The 4,117-nt window shown below is 38.2% G+C and overlaps 1 pseudogene; it reads right to left on the bottom strand.

The window, feature by feature from the left end:
- Positions 1-2,458: 2,458 nt before the first annotated feature.
- On the bottom strand, positions 2,459-3,841 carry LOC114626832 (annotated as a pseudogene).
- Between the last annotated feature and the right edge of the window lie 276 nt (positions 3,842-4,117).

Genomic DNA, 4,117 nt, shown 5'->3' on the forward strand with positions numbered 1-4,117 from the left:
CAAGGAACCTATTAATCAGAGGTGGGGAAAATATCAATCCTTTCAAAATTGATATACAGGCTGAATGAGAATAATATAAAACTTCAGAAATATTTTTGATAAAAACAAGATAATTCTAAAATTTATTTAGAAAGGGAATGGGTAAATATCTAAAAGTATTTCAAAAAAGAAAAAAGGAGAAGAGTGACTATCTGATTTCAATACTCATTAGGTAGTTACTTATAATAAACAAGACTATATGGCAGTGGGAAAATTCTAAACATAAAGATCAATGGAACAGAATAGTGAGACCAGACAGACACAAAATATGCTTGAGTAGATTTTGACAAAAGTACAAAAGTGATTTAAATGAAAAAAGAATGATCTTTCAACAAATAATGATGAAGCCAGTAGATGTTCATTGGTAAACTTAAAATTTCATCTCTTTGGGTTGTAATTTAGATTATACTCAGAAAACTAGAGTCATCAATAAATGAGGGGCCTGCTACCATGCCTTTCTTTGAGAAATATTGAAGAAAATTAAAATGAATCAGCCAGGCAAATGCAGTTGTTATTATTGGCATTTTTTTTGAAAGTGGATCTAACCCTGTGATTCCTGTATACACACTGCAACTGATGAGGTCAGAGCCTTTAGAGTCCCTTCTGCAAACACAACCAAGTGTATTAATAAAGAGAGAAAAAAGAATTTAAAGACTGATAGGAGCCCTATCATTTTAGTCATCCTAAGCCAGTAATAGATACATGGGTTCATTTATCTAAAAAAGCCAACTATTTCCATAAATGTATGCAAATTTTTCTCAAAATGGACATTGGACCTAAATTAAAAATTACAAAACTGTTATATTAAAGAAGAAAATATGCAAGCCATAAAGCTAGCCAAACAACTTTCAATTTGATTGTCAAAGCATAAAAAAGGGAAAGGTTCAATAGGGTTCATTGATAAGATGAACCCTAGTGAAATTGAATTTTTTTGAGAGATGAAACAAAACCTGTAGAATAGAAAAAATTTGAAAACCACATATTCAACAAGAATTAAAATCTAGAATGTACAAGGAACCCTTGAACTTCATGTGTCAAAAGAATTTCAAGTGAAAAATGGAAAAATAACATGGAAAGACATTTCACTGGTGGGGATGCATAGATGACAACTAAGCGCCTAGAAAATGCAAATTAATGCCACAATGATATATTGCTACATATCTATCAGAAAAGCTAAAACAAAAATTAGGGATACACCAAGTGATGCCAAGGATACAGAGAAACTGAATTCCTCATGCATTGCTATTTTTCTCTCTTAAAAGCTTTTGCAGTTCCTACCTATAGTAGGAGAGCTAATAGTCCTCAGGGAACATCACATACTTAAGATATGGACATGGTACACTTCAGATACAGGACTTTGAGAAATTGATCTGGTTTTTGTCTGAAAGGACTAGCTCTCATAGCATCCAAAGGAGCCATGCAAGCTGCCAAGGAGGAAAAGCAATAAACAGTCCTAGCCAGCTGTAAACCTTTGAACCACAAGGACCATCATGTTAAGAGATTCTGAACGTTATAATAGTGACATTTTACTCTACAGCCACTTAATTGAACTTAAGACCTGCTTAATAGTAGGGACTGCATGCTTGGCACTGTATGCTTGTATGCACTGTATGCTTATAGTTGATAGGCTCCATGAAACCTATAGAACCTACCTCTGCCTCTTCCCTAAAGGAGTATAGTTCTTAAACATTTTTTAAATTCTTGTCTTTATATCCATTAATAAGTGGCACTCTCATTTTATCAAAGAAGTTTCTTTCATGCAGTAGATTGGAATTATCACAGAGTTCCACAATTAGTCAAATGCAGAGAACAATTGACTGTAGATTCTTCGGCCCCAACGGATACATGAACAACAGAACCTCTATACATAAGGCTCAGGGAACATTGGGGAAGATGGAGCTGAAAGATCATAAGGATCAGAGGAGGAGGACATCAGCTGTAAGACAGCATCTTCTCAAATAACAAAAGGGGTGGGGCACAAAGTGGAGGGAGGGGAACTGAGGAAGACTGGATATGAGAGATGAGTTGTTGGGAAGGAATAAGGGTGAATATGATCAAGAAACATTGTATGATGTTCTCAAAGAATTACTAAAATGTTACATTATTTAAAAAAGAAAACTACTGATTGATGTAAACAAAAAGGGAGATATTCTAATGATAGAGTCCCGTGTTTGCCAATTTTAAGAACTTAATCATGTATTAACTGACTGTAAACCGTTTTGATTTTTTCACTCAGTCTTTCTTACATTACATGACACGTTATCTTCTCTTGAAATATTTGCTCATTCTCAATTCTATTCTCTTTCTTTCTCTCATTTCTCAACAATATAATTAGCAAACTCTCAACAATTCTTTTCCTTAATTCTATTCTGCTGTACAGACATAGCTCTGCTTTCCTGCTTTCCTCTCCATTACATTTTCATAGAGGTTTAGCTGGGGATGCACCTCCTCGTGGTGCTCCACACGTTAAAGAAGAGGGGTCCAACAAATGCTCTGAGTGAATGGGGTTGAAAAAGGCATCTGCCAGAATGTACTCTGTGAGGCTCCTTCCTGCTTAACCATGGTAGCTGCCTGCTGGGAAAGCACTCTTATTTTCTTATGACAGTCCTGTCAGCTGCCCCAGCTTTGATCATAGCCATGATATTGTTCTTTGAGGCCATGAAAGGCAGCTCTTGCCGAAAGCGCCTTTCATTCGGCAAGAGCTGCCTTTCAGTTACTTTGAGGTATACCATTAATCCTTCAAAAATGTTCTGTACAGTATTTATTATAGCAACTTCAGTGAGAAATGCTTCTGCCAACCAGATCTGTGGGTTGTACTATTACCCAGTGTGTATTCAAACCATCACACAGAAGCTATGTGTAGCGGGTCCAAGATAGGGGCCATCAGGTGAATGGTCAAGATGCAGCGAAGTTCAGAGTACATGGGGTTCTGCTTGTATGACATTGCACTCGAGCAACTCTATTGTTTCACAAACTGCTTCTCCATTTCCTTCAGGTTCACCGGGAGGCTTCTGTCAATGCAAATCTTGTGTACTGATGCCGCTAAGATAACCAGCACAGATAGCACTTCAATGTTCACTTTCATGTATGAGTCTGCCCTGTGATGATGAAAGCACTCTTAAATCTTGCCTTTCTGTCACCGAACTTGTCCAGCTGCTCCACCTTCTGTAGATCTCCCTCAGATAACGACTGGAAGCGGGCCTGAGTGCCAGTGGTGCCTTTCGATCCCCTGAAGTGCAGCTCATCACAGATACACTTCAAGTTCTGGCGATCCATACGGAGATCTTGAATCCGAAGTCAGCATTGTTTTCTAATAGTGGTCAGCTGAGCAGGCTGAAAATATGTGAAACCTACAGTGGGCAGATTAGTGTATTCCTTAGCAAAGTATGCAAGCCTCAAGATCACTCTTGCAAGCTTTGGCAAAAGCTTGTCAAATTCATTTCTCAGAATAAGCAGACTGCATTGTCTCCAAAATAACAGGAGGTGGCACCAAGCTGAATAATACCCACAGCTTTCAGATAGCAGTCGCTGAACGTGTGCATGTAAGCCATCATATCCTGTTATTGAAGCGTCTCTTCTCTACAAGTCAATTTTGTTCAGGTTTGATGTCATCTCCTGGATTTATTTATCTGTGATAGGTAAACCAGTGTCTGCTAGGCTTCCATCAGCCACAGCCACAGCTGCCACCACGTCTCGAAATTGTTCCTGTCACAGAACAAGAAACACATCTTGAGGCTAGTGTAGCAAAGCCCGTTGGAGAATGTCAGCTTTCAGGACTGCCAGGGTTGCTGACTGCAACCATTTTAAACATGTGAGCCAGTCAGAGCTTACGATTCTGTTTCTTAACCTTTCTCTTTTTATTAAGACGAATTGGCATCCTCGAAAACCACAATCCTCATTCTTCAGCCCCCGCCCCCCCCAAATCTTGGCTTACAGGACATAACATGACTTCTTATTAATCCTTTGCTTATTTATCAGAGTGTGAATGGATAATCATGGCTATTCCGGAATAGATGCTATATGATATAGTTACAGTGGAAATCACTATATGGATTCATCAGGAAAATTAAAAATAGAA

This window comes from Grammomys surdaster, unplaced genomic scaffold (assembly GCF_004785775.1).
Source record: "Grammomys surdaster isolate TR1022 unplaced genomic scaffold, NIH_TR_1.0 240, whole genome shotgun sequence".
Classification (NCBI taxonomy): domain Eukaryota; kingdom Metazoa; phylum Chordata; class Mammalia; order Rodentia; family Muridae; genus Grammomys; species Grammomys surdaster.